The 12855-nt window shown below is 41.1% G+C and overlaps 1 long non-coding RNA gene across 1 annotated transcript; it reads left to right on the top strand.

Moving 5' to 3' along the window:
- Nucleotides 1-3973: 3973 nt before the first annotated feature.
- LOC147626924 (uncharacterized) lies at nt 3974-12741 on the top strand. Its single transcript, XR_015268508.1, has 4 exons — nt 3974-4252; nt 10658-10805; nt 11134-11213; nt 12333-12741. It is a non-coding gene; the product is annotated as an uncharacterized LOC147626924 (long non-coding RNA).
- Nucleotides 12742-12855: the final 114 nt, after the last annotated feature.

The raw sequence follows: 12855 nt of genomic DNA, 5'->3' as shown, positions 1-12855 counted from the left end.
CAGGGTTTTATTGATCGATAGCCTATCCACAATGCACATTGACAAGCCAGATTAGGTATGTCCTTTATGTACATAACAACATTGTTTTATCAAGCATCCCTGAAAGGTCAAGTCCTCTTTGAAGCACACGGGAAAAACCTTCGATTCATTTTTAATTTGTTGAAACCTTTAGTTTTTGCTAAGATTAATTAAGAGAACCGAAAACTAGCATGTAGGTCATGAATTCAAGCCCTCACTGTGTAAGTGGTGGCACGAATGGGTGTGTGTTGTGTTGTACTCTCTAATTCCAGTTAATTAAAAAAAAAACTAGCATGTAGGTGCCCAATTTGGAAGAGCTCTACAAAAATAGGGCACCAAAATGTTGTTTTGCATTTCCATTAAATATATTGAGATTTTTGTGATTGGTGCATATTGAGATTTTTGTGAGTGGTGCATTTTTGTAAATTATTTTCCAACAGGTACCTTAGGATACCGAATATCGTGTACCGATGTGGCATGTCACTTAATCCAACGGGAAATTTAAGATATTTTAAATAGAAAAGACGGAAACGAAAGCAAACTTTGTTTTATTGATCCACTAGAAGTTTTATTTGTGTACATAAATATCCAGCGAATGTTACAAGGAAACAAAGGCTTCTCCACTAAGGTCAAGCTTTGGCGGTATTGAGATGAACTCATCTCCCTCGCTGATGGCTATGAGGAACTCTGCAGCTTTCTCTTCAGAGGAATTTATGTATGGCTCCTGCAAGGTCGACATCAAGAGGGTTGTCCTCCACGATGATTGGATTATTGTAGCCACCAAGTGGAACTCCATCGTCTTCACTTCGCAGGAGGGCTTCTGGATCATCTTCTTGCTGTGCTTCACATGGCTTCGGAAGAAAATACTTGGCAGACTCACCTTCGATGTAGTGATCTCTGAAGAACACTTTTCTTATGTCGGAGATGTCAGCAAGCTCAAGACTCTTCAAGCACTTCCACACTGCACGAGCTCTGCTAGAATCCATTCCATTGCTTGCCTTCGAAATGATCCATTGAGCACTAGGGAAATATTTTCCACTTCTCATCATTTTTAGAAGAGTAACACCAAGGGTCACTATCCATTTGTTGAGTATATAGTTTTCCATGTATACAAAAGCCCTCTCAAAAATATTCACAGTAGACAAACCCTATTTTTCAAGTCACCCTGCCCAAATTGTGCTTACAGTGTTCGCCTCGGGAGATTTCTTCAGCAAAAACATTGTGTGCATGAAAGCGAAAGTGAGGTTTATGTAGATCTTTGAGACAATAACCTACCATTCCTTCAAACGTATGCTTCTTTATCTGGCGCAATGCATGGCACATGACAATAGCCCCCGGCGGCTTATTGACATTCCACATCAAATAACGCCTCATAGTTTTACCTACTGATATTATAGAGGTTGACAGTATGCGAGTGACCATTTGGAAATGAAGGTGGTGCAGAGTTCCACCTCTCTCCAACGAGAACACAGCCTGAGTGCACTCTTGACGTACAAACTCCACAAGATTATCCTACAAAGAGATGTTCACATCATCATTTCCAATGTCGATGGTGATTGATACCTCAAACATCTTTAGATTGTTTCGGGTAGGATTCTGAGGACATGCTGCGGGTGGCCCGTTAGGTGCATTTTTGTGCATAATGTGAAAAGAGGACTTCTCACCATATTCTAGGATTAGTCATCCTATGTTAAATGCATAATTCTCATTATATCCAGAAACATGGACACGAAGCATATTCACAAACAGATACAGTCATGGATTTTCAGAAAGATGTACACACGATCACACAGACACATGTAGACGAAAAGAAACGTAGAGAAACATGCACACGAACATGTCAACGAGCATATTCAAAAACAGATACAGGCAGATGTTCAGAAACGATCACACACAAACATGTATGGAAACATGCACCAAAAAAACGCGCAGGAAAGCAAAGGAACATGTGCAGACAAAGGAACAGAAAAATACATACCAAAGAGAGGAAAACGTACAGAAGATGAATGCAGAGATTTACATACCAGAGGAGCGAGCTTTGCCTTTGACACCTTTCAAATTTTCTAAACCGGCTGGACCTTCAGGAGGCGTAAGGATTCGAGGAGGCATATTTTCCGTGTTGGAGTTGAGCAGCTGTGCAGGAGGAGGTTCGCCAGGAAGCTGCGAAGGCGACAACGCCTTTGTCCGTCTATGAGAGTGCATGCCATGTTTGAGGCTTCATTTTTCTAGTTAACTAAGGTTTCTATGCCAAAGAAATGAACAAATTCAAATGTGCATTGGCTTTTACAAATTTGTGAACCCGCTATATAGCCACACACATTTTACGAAGTGGTACAAAAGCTGTTGCAATAAGATTTTTACAAAGGCATAAATTCCAAAAAGATAGATAAAATAAGTATTTTTGCCGATGTAGAACACTTTATTGATGCTATTTTGGTACCAAAAATAGAAGTTATCATTCCTCCCACACTTTCTTGTGATATCCCATGAATAACAAAGAGAAATTCCTTTGCCATTGTGAAACCACATCTCAATAACCTTCACAAACTCCCAATGTCATTTAGACATCTTAACTTCTTCTCACACTTCTCATAACTTCACACTCTTCATCTCCTTAAACTTCACACCAGCATCAATTTCTTCCCTCACACCTCAAAATGATAAGGCAAAACACTACTCCCAATTATGAGCAAGAAACTTTCCAACCACGCATAAAGAGAAATGCTAACTCCAGCTTTGGCACCAGTAAAAACCCATAAAAATTTTGCAATGAAGTCACTCCCAATCAAAATATTTTATGATAAAGCTCACCCACCCACTTGATCCATTTCTTTGGTTTTTATTGAAAAAGAAAAACTAAACCTCCAAATTTATTGAGCTTAGTGTGTTGTGTATTTTTGAACATCTCCTTGGAAATCTCCATCTCTCCTCGTGAGAAAATCTTGGATACCATGTTTATAAAGAGATGCTGAAATTCAGCTTTATGAACACACTGTGTATGAATGGTTGCTTGTGGAAGACCATTTACACCTGCTTTCCTTTGAAATTAAGGTTTTAATATCTTTTTTTTATTTTGTTGGTGGAAGATAATCAAGGCCTTTATGAATTGCTTGTGGAAGACCATTTACACTTGCTTTCCTTTGAAATTAAGGTTTTAATATCTATTTTTTAAAAGAACCCCTTTTTTTTCATTTTCATTTTCGTTTTTTTTTCCAAAGAAAAGCCTATTATATTAAGGAATTATGAGAAAGTTACATAGAGTAGAGAGCTTTGACCAACATCATGTCTTTAGTTATCACCGATTCTCTTATCACAACAGATCTTGGATTGTATTTGTCACTCTATCATCCTTCCGAACCTGTGCTATGCAATCTTGGAATCCAGATCCTTTAACCTCCTTTGCATGTACCTTTCATTTGCATGAATCAAATGGTATCTTAGCCAGATGTGTTGAGTAGAAGAGCTGTTTAAAAAATGAAGTCCAATCTGTTTAACCACAGTAGCCACATCATCTCACATCTCAACACAGACTAGAGTTCCATAGTACATCCTATACTTTCTCCCAAGATCAGATTTTTCCACTCCAAGGATAGGCTATTCCATGACTTAATACAGTTAGCAAGAGAGAGACAAAACATTGTTGGGCATGAGGGCAGTGCATGAAAATATGCATGTCATCCTCCAATCCATGGCAATTGTGACCCTTAGAAACTGCAAGGATAGTACGTGCGTTCAAAATAAGGGGTATTTTATTGATACTGATGTACATATATTTATTTAAAGGAGCCTTATTTTAATCCAAGGTTTTAAATTTCATATAAGGGGTTTGAATATCTTCAAAAGCGTAGAAGGGCAATGAATTGTTATTAACATTGTATTAAGTGAAGCAAGCGGCCCGGGTTCGAAAGCTCCTTTTCTTTTTTTTCTTTTTTCTTTTCCCTCTAAGAAAGCGATTTCTTTTCCCTCCAAAAGAAAGCAGCAGGTTCGAAATCGGAATGGGACTTGCGATGATCCAAGATCTTCCTTCTAACCTTCTCTCTCTGACTTCGGCATTCGAAACAGGGCAAGTTCAAAGCTAGTTGAAGAAAGGGTAGGGCTCAAAATCGCAGAGTTTGGGATGATCTGAGATTCATAGCATTTATGCTTCCTCCAAAGTTGAAGGAGTATGACGACTTTGAGTTTTTGATGAGACCACGCTTGATGCTATCAAAGATTCTTGCGTGTCCTGTTCCAGGTTAGTTTTGTTGCTCCATCATATTGGTTGTGTCAAGAGTGGAAAGTTGAAATTTTGATGAGCTTAAGTTTGATGCTTTTTGAGTGTTTGTGATGAGCTCAAGTTTGATGCTGTGAAGATGAGACTGCACGCTAGTGTTTGTGAGCTCAAGGGAATGGGAGATTTGGGTTCTTGTGCCAATCCGACCTTGAACGCCCTTGTTGAGGTAGATGTATGGCTGGGCTGCATGGAATAGAAAGTTGACCTGTAATTGCTAGGCTGCTAGATTGTTTCTAGGCTGGAATTCCTTCTTCTAGGCTGGGATGGAGAGTTGACCTGTAATTGATAGACTGCTAGATTGTTTCCAAGCTAGAATAAAGACACAAACTCTACTACTTGTCAATCTAGTGAAGTGCTTTTGGGGTAGTCCGTCCACTTTGGTCCATGTTTTTTCTTAGTTATGTTCATGTTGACCTTTGCATATGCGAGGAGAGCTAGTCATTCTAGGAGGAAGCTGCAGAGGCAGGAGTAGGCTTCCCTCACACAACTGGTCAGCCAGCTTTAACAGGACAACCTTGCCTGTAGAGAAAGCCCCCACCGATCACATGTAGAAAGAGAGTTGCATCTACACATGGTTCATGCAAAATCTGGCAACATCAAGGATGCATGCCGGATGTTTAATAATTATCTACATCAGCATTCAATCATTATTCTCTCACATGACTACTGATAAAGAGGTTTTGGGATTTCTTTCCCAAGCTTAAATGTCCATTGTATCTTACTGGTTCAGATGGTGCTAAAATTTATTTCAGCAAGATTGGGGGCATGATTGGGCAAGAACGAGCATCTGATCTTGGAGATGTTTTGCATAGCATAGGTAGCTTGAATAAGATTGCCATGCGTGAATGTAATTTGAATGGGCCAACCTTTTCAAGGGCTCGTAAAAAGCACGAACACATTTGGAAGGAATTGAATGAATCTGAAGGAGCTATTAAAGCAGATCTAGGGGATTACGAGAGTGTATCTTGTGATGAGAAAATAATTAATGCATTGAAAGAAGGTCTACAACATGCTCAAGTGTTGTGTGAGTCATTGTATATGAAACCTAGTAGGGTTGAAGACATGAAATGGTGGTGTCAACCTTGGTTAGCAAAAGGGTCTACTTGGTCCATGTTGGATGTTGAAATGAGGGAAGCTGATGAGTATGATGACTTTGTAGAGTCATGTGGTACACAAGATCCTTTGGCAGAAGATAGCGACGAAAATGATGAGGCAATCTCCCTAAGTGAGATTCGACACGAGGTAGATGGAACTTTAGAAGAGAGAATCAATGGAGAAGATAAGAAAATTGTCAGTCCCATAGTAGAAGTTGATGGAAAGTATATCTTTTAAGTCCTCATTAGTGAGCCAACTAAATGGAAACTCAACTTTGTCAAAGGATAGACTCACGAGGGTAAAGCAGGGGGTATACTTTAGCAAGGAGTCAAAGAGACAATTTTCAAGCAATGGAAACTTTTTTGGCATAGGATGTGATTGTGCAATTTATTTTCAGGAGGATGCACATGCACAAGCTAATGTTCGGAAAAAAGGAGGTGGTGTAGCTACAAGCTTGAAGAAGATGAAAGTTACCCATGGTACATGGTACCTTGGAAGGGTTCAAAAGATGAGAAAGAAGATTGGAGGTAGATATGTGGATTATAAATGAGGATTTTATTTGGCAGATAAGCCTCAAGGCTTGGAAGTTCAGCTTTGTGACATGTGAGAGCTTAAGACCGTAGTAATCACAACCTTAGTCTAACTAAACTGCACTTAATGACGTTCAAGAGACAGATAAATATGTGTCAATGCAATGCAGCTATATTATATGAAGAATGCGGTTACAATGAGATCCAAATGGATCTGTACTGCTGAATATGCTGTCTATATGCTGAATATGCGGAATGAACTGAATGAACTGCTGTCCACTATCTTTCCCTTGTCTCCTGGGAAGGAAACGCTGAAGGGAGGCTTTGGAACAGATGCTGAATGCTGATGGGATGATGAAACGCAGACCTGATGGCTGAACTGAGCTGAATGTTGCTGCGTTTGCTGAAGATGATGGCTGGTTACCCTGTAACGCTTTGATACCAATGTGACATGTGAGAGGTTAAGACCGTAGTAATCACAACCTTAGTCTAACTAAACTGCACTTAATGATGTTCAAGAGACAGATAAATATGTGTCAATGCAATGCAGCTATATTATATGAAGAATGCGGTTACAATGAGATCCAAATGGATCTGTACTGCTGAATATGCTGCCTATATGCTGAATATGCGGAATGAACTGAATGAACTGCTGTCCACTATCTTTCCCTTGTCTCCTGGGAAGGAAACGCTGAAGGGAGGCTTTGGAACAGATGCTGAATGCTGATGGGATGATGAAACGCAGACCTGATGGCTGAACTGAGCTGAATGTTGCTGCGTTTGCTGAAGATGAAGGCTGATGCTGATGCGTTACTGGATGCTTGATGCGTTGACTGGATATGCTGCTCCCAATGCTTCCTGGAGGAGATGCGTTGGAGAACACACTGCTGAATTGATATGCGATGATGTTCTCAGCCCTTTTGGAGTAGAAACGCTGAGGGACTGAGTGCTGAATGCTGAATGGATGATGCTGATGATGATAGGCTGAAACGCAAGATGATCCAGATGAGGATGCGCTTCACTGATGAGCTTGGATGGCTGAATGGAGAGGCGCCTGTATTTATATGCAAGCATGCTGCTGGTCGGCCAGCATAAGGGCTGTCAGCCAGATTCCATGTCCACAAAATGTTGTCGGCTGCCCCATAAATGCCAGTAAAATACCTATAAAATTGCATAAATGCCAGTAAAATACCTGATGACTTTTGATGATGATAATGATGCTAGAATGATGCCATGTCACTGTACACCTGACTGGTGTGCACGTGACATTCCCCGTTGCTAAACTGTTGCTGGGTGATAAACCTGGCAACCTTCGACTCCTCTGCGATCCTTCTCCTCCGAACCACTGCCCCCTTCTGTCTTCTGTTGCCGGGACTGAGGCCGTCTGCAGGAATGAAATCCTTTGAGCCAAGACTCTATGTACTGCGGGAATTGAATGGCAAATACCTCAGTCACCCCTGACCTGCCTTTGGAAACCTTTCACCTACCATCTCCGTCGTACCTGAAGCTCTGAACCTGCTGAGGCGATGTTGGAGCAAACTTCCGTCTTCTTCTGTGGAAGAGAAACCCCCTGATGTGCTGCCAGTTGAAGCCCAAAACTTATGTGCTCCTTTGATGATGGATGTCATTCTTCCCTGAGAGTTCATGGGCAACATGTATGCAAGACTGACTGCTAGGATGACTGCTATGCAAGCCATGTGCAACCCTATATGCTGTGCAAGAATGCAGATGGATGGGTTACTGATGCAGACCTAAGGGAAAATCCCTAAGGGTGGCTTGCAAAATTTTGAGAACTGGGTTTAACTGTGCGGAAGCGATAAAAATGATGTCTGACTGAATGACTGATGAACTGAACATGCTCTAAGGCTGGTTACCCTGTAACGCTCTGATACCAATGTGACAAGTGAGAGGTTAAGACCGTAGTAATCACAACCTTAGTCTAACTAAACTGCACTTAATGATGTTCAAGAGACAGATAAATATGTGTCAATGCAATGCAGCTATATTATATGAAGAATGCGGTTACAATGAGATCCAAATGGATCTGTACTGCTGAATATGCTGCCTATATGCTGAATATGCGGAATGAACTGAATGAACTGCTGTCCACTATCTTTCCCTTGTCTCCTGGGAAGGAAACGCGCTTTGGAACAGATGCTGAATGCTGATGGGATGATGAAACGCAGACCTGATGGCTGAACTGAGCTGAATGTTGCTGCGTTTGCTGAAGATGAAGGCTGATGCTGATGCGTTACTGGATGCTTGATGCGTTGACTGGATATGCTGCTCCCAATGCTTCCTGGAGGAGATGCGTTGGAGAACACACTGCTGAACTGATATGCGATGATGTTCTCAGCCCTTCTGGAGTAGAAACGCTGAGGGACTGAGTGCTGAATGCTGAATGGATGATGCTGATGATGATAGGCTGAAACGCAAGATGATCCAGATGAGGATGCGCTTCACTGATGAGCTTGGATGGCTGAATGGAGAGGCGCCTGTATTTATATGCAAGCATGCTGCTGGTCGGCCAGCATAAGGGCTGTCGGCCAGATTCCATGTCCACAAAATGTTGTCGGCTGCCCCATAAATGCCAGTAAAATACCTATAAAATTGCATAAATGCCAGTAAAATACCTGATGACTTTTGATGATGATAATGATGCTAGAATGATGCCATGTCACTGTACACCTGACTGGTGTGCACGTGACATTCCCCGTTGCTAAACTGTTGCTGGGTGATAAACCTGGCAACCTTCGACTCCTCTGCGATCCTTCTCCTCCGAACCACTGCCCCCTTCTGTCTTCTGTTGCCGGGACTGAGGCCGTCTGCAGGAATGAAATCCTTTGAGCCAAGACTCTATGTACTGCGGGAACTGAATGGCAAATACCTGAGTCACCCCTGACCTGCCTTTGGAAACCTTTCACCTACCATCTCCGTCGTACCTGAAGCTCTGAACCTGCTGAGGCGATGTTGGAGCAAACTTCCGTCTTCTTCTGTGGAAGAGAAACCCCCTGCTGTGCTGCCAGTTGAAGCCCAAAACTTATGTGCTCCTTTGATGATGGATGTCATTCTTCCCTGAGAGTTCATGGGCAACATGTATGCAAGATTGACTGCTAGGATGACTGCTAAGATGTCTGCTATGCAAGCCATGTGCAACCCTATATGCTGTGCAAGAATGCAGATGGATGGGTTACTGATGCAGACCTAAGGGAAAATCCCTAAGGGTGGCTTGCAAAATTTTGAGAACTGGGTTTAACTGTGCGGAAGCGATAAAAATGATGTCTGACTGAATGACTGATGAACTGAACATGCTCTAAGGCTGGTTACCCTGTAACGCTCTGATACCAATGTGACAAGTGAGAGGTTAAGACCGTAGTAATCACAACCTTAGTCTAACTAAACTGCACTTAATGATGTTCAAGAGACAGATAAATATGTGTCAATGCAATGCAGCTATATTATATGAAGAATGCGGTTACAATGAGATCCAAATGGATCTGTACTGCTGAATATGCTGCCTATATGCTGAATATGCTGAATGAACTGCTGTCCACTATCTTTCCCTTGTCTCCTGGGAAGGAAACGCGCTTTGGAACAGATGCTGAATGCTGATGGGATGATGAAACGCAGACCTGATGGCTGAACTGAGCTGAATGTTGCTGCGTTTGCTGAAGATGAAGGCTGATGCTGATGCGTTACTGGATGCTTGATGCGTTGACTGGATATGCTGCTCCCAATGCTTCCTGGAGGAGATGCGTTGGAGAACACACTGCTGAACTGATATGCGATGATGTTCTCAGCCCTTCTGGAGTAGAAACGCTGAGGGACTGAGTGCTGAATGCTGAATGGATGATGCTGATGATGATAGGCTGAAACGCAAGATGATCCAGATGAGGATGCGCTTCACTGATGAGCTTGGATGGCTGAATGGAGAGGCGCCTGTATTTATATGCAAGCATGCTGCTGGTCGGCCAGCATAAGGGCTGTCGGCCAGATGCCATGTCCACAAAATGCTGTCGGCTGCCCCATAAATGCCAGTAAAATACCTATAAAATTGCATAAATGCCAGTAAAATACTTGATGACTTCTGATGATGATAATGATGCTAGAATGATGCCATGTCACTGTACACCTGACTGGTGTGCACGTGACAAGCTTGGTTGGTATCAAAGAGTAAAAGGTTCTCGAATGTTTACATATGATCTGACTGACTTGAATATGGTGGACATTGAGACAGTTATTTCATTAGCAAACTTGACATACAATGCAACAACAGACAAATACCAGCTGGATGAGAATGATCACCAAGTGTTTAATGCATTTTTGAAGGGTGTTGTCTGATAGACCTATTCATTTGCATGTAAGTGATCTTGAAAATTATATATTGTATAAAATCAGGTTTGCTGCAATACTATAGGACTGTTGAAGGTTGTGGGAAGAATTTAACCCAGTAGCTATTAAGGAACACATCCCTTTTTGGCTAGGGTGACATAACATATGGAATATAGCAGTCTGTTTTGGCTAGATCATTTTGACAAGTGCTACAACCTTGCTCTTCCTCCTAGAGGTGATGGTTATGTCAAAATTATTATCAACTTTGTTTTTCTAAAATTACTGTCAATTTTGTGGCTGGTATCACTTTAGCATAGGTAGTGAGAAATTCACTTTAGCATAGGTAGTGAGAAATTCTTTGTATTAATTTGCTTACAAACTTATGAAATTTGTTTATGTTTCAAATTAGGTTTTGCTATAATACTATAGGTCCATGTTGAAGGCTGGGGGAGGAATGGATTTCGAGTACATGATCATAACACTTACCTTTCTGGCCAGTATGAAAGTGCCATAATGTATGGAATGTAACAATTTTCGTTGGCTAAATCATTTTGCAGGTGATGGTTATGTCAAATTTTTAGCCTTTTTTTCCAAAGTTATTGTCAATTTTGTGACTAGTATCACTTTAGCGTAGGAAATGAGAAATTTTGGAATGCTCAAGTGTTGTTAGTAGTATAGGTGCATCTCAACCATCATGACATTTTGAGTTTTTAAAAAAGGTATTTGAATGTTTGTTGAGTGAAGGGTGCTTCAATTGACATTAGCCGTGCAGTTTATACTTTGTTTGATCTTGTAGCATCTTTTTATTGGTAAGTGCCTCATGTATCTATTTCCTAATCATGCTGACTTGTAACAAGTCTCTAATAATCTATTTGTGGTATGTAGATAAGACAATTGAAGCACATGGATGGTGGCCAGAGATTTGTGTAGATCTTGCATCTTGGAAAGACAACACACTTTAGAAGGTGAATGTCTCCATTTGTCGTCATGCTATCTTTTAAAGCATATAAATGGTGATAGCTATTCGTTCTTATCTGGGTTCTCACTTTAGCAGCTACGTACCTAAGAAGCATTGTTTGCTCAGACAAAATTAATGATCACTGATCAGAAGTTCTCCAAGTTTGAACCATATGTCTTCTGCTTGGAGAAGGCCCCGCTCCAAGGTCACAATAGCCTACTAGGGGCATTTGTCCCCACCCTCAGCCTTCAGGGCCAGTTGTGAATGTATTAGGTTTCCCATGCCTGTTGGAAGGATAAGAATCAATGGGCTGAGTCATGTGTTTCTAGGTGGTCTTGGGTTTTAGTTCCTTCAAGTGCAATATAGGGTATACAGATGCTTTGTCACACACCATTGTCCATTGTTATCCATGTCAAGGATGACTACTGTATGTGGGAGAATGTAGCCTTTATCTGTCCAACCCTATCTCTGTAACTTGTGACGTGATTCAAGTGCAACATAAGGTCCCGGGGTTAGGAGAATTGCGTCCCTCATTACACTGGTGGCAAGTTAGCCAGCGGTCGGCTTCAGGCAGACCATGTCCCCCCTTGACCTATAAGTAAGGGACAGCCATAGAACATACAACATTCTCTCGTATTTTGCAATATCCAAGTTCTTACAATGTTGCTCTCCAGGCTTCCTTTGCTCACATATTTGCCTCAGCTTTGCTATTCCTGCACCAGTGCTCTTCAGGGGACAGCAGTACAACTCATTGCTCGAGATTTCCTCATAAAGAGTAGAGGCTAAGGTACTTCACAAAATTTGGTAGATGTGTATTAAGACTTGTACTCTAAGCCAATGGACATTTTTGTCCTCTGTCATGTCTTGTCTGGTCTTCTTTAATCTCAGTTTTCTTTTGTTGTGTTTTAAGAGTAAAACAATTCTAGCAAAACAGTAGGGGCTGAGTTACTTCACAAAATTTGGTAGATGTGTAATACAGCTTGTACACTCTAAGTCAGTGGTCATTTCTGTCCTCTCTCATCTTGTTTTATCTTCTTTAAACTTTTGCCGTGTTTAAAAAGTAAAGTGATTCCATCAAGTGCTTGCTTCAAAGACTCTAAGGGGTTCTATTGATCTCAATTTTCAGCAAGTTATCTACCTCTACAACTGAAACACAGGTTGAATGGAGAACAGTAAAGAACAGGTTGCAAATGTGCAAAGAGCTGACAGTAAAAGGGTTGCTGCCTCAAGAGCTTATAATGGCCGTGTGGAGAATACTCCGGAGCATGGAATCTTCGTGCCAATCGAGGACCAAACAACTTTACAGTTGGAGGCAAGTCTAACGTTCAATATATGAAATATGTCTAGTCATGTCTATTTGAAGATGCAACTGAAGTTTTGTTATGTCCAAAGGGTGTGGTCATGTTATATTTTCTGAAATTGCAGATGTGATGAGTAAACACAAATAGTTGAAGAACTTTGTTTTAACTTTTACAAGGTTCATCATTGGGTCCCAAGTTCTATTTTTTGGTGGTATCAAAGGCATTAATTGGTTTGATTTTTGTCTTGTATTAGACCTATTGATTGTTTTACGAATAGGATAGCTAGGGGCTACATTTTTTTATAAATTATCCTTAATTCTAGCAGCTTGATATTAGTAGGATCAATTA

Source organism: Cibotium barometz, chromosome 21 (genome assembly GCF_041138505.1).
Source record: "Cibotium barometz isolate CiBa-2024 chromosome 21, ASM4113850v1, whole genome shotgun sequence".
Taxonomy (NCBI): Eukaryota; Viridiplantae; Streptophyta; class Polypodiopsida; order Cyatheales; family Cibotiaceae; genus Cibotium; species Cibotium barometz.
The sequence above is the reverse complement of the archived record's forward strand: the minus strand, read 5'-3'. Positions and strand labels throughout refer to the sequence as shown.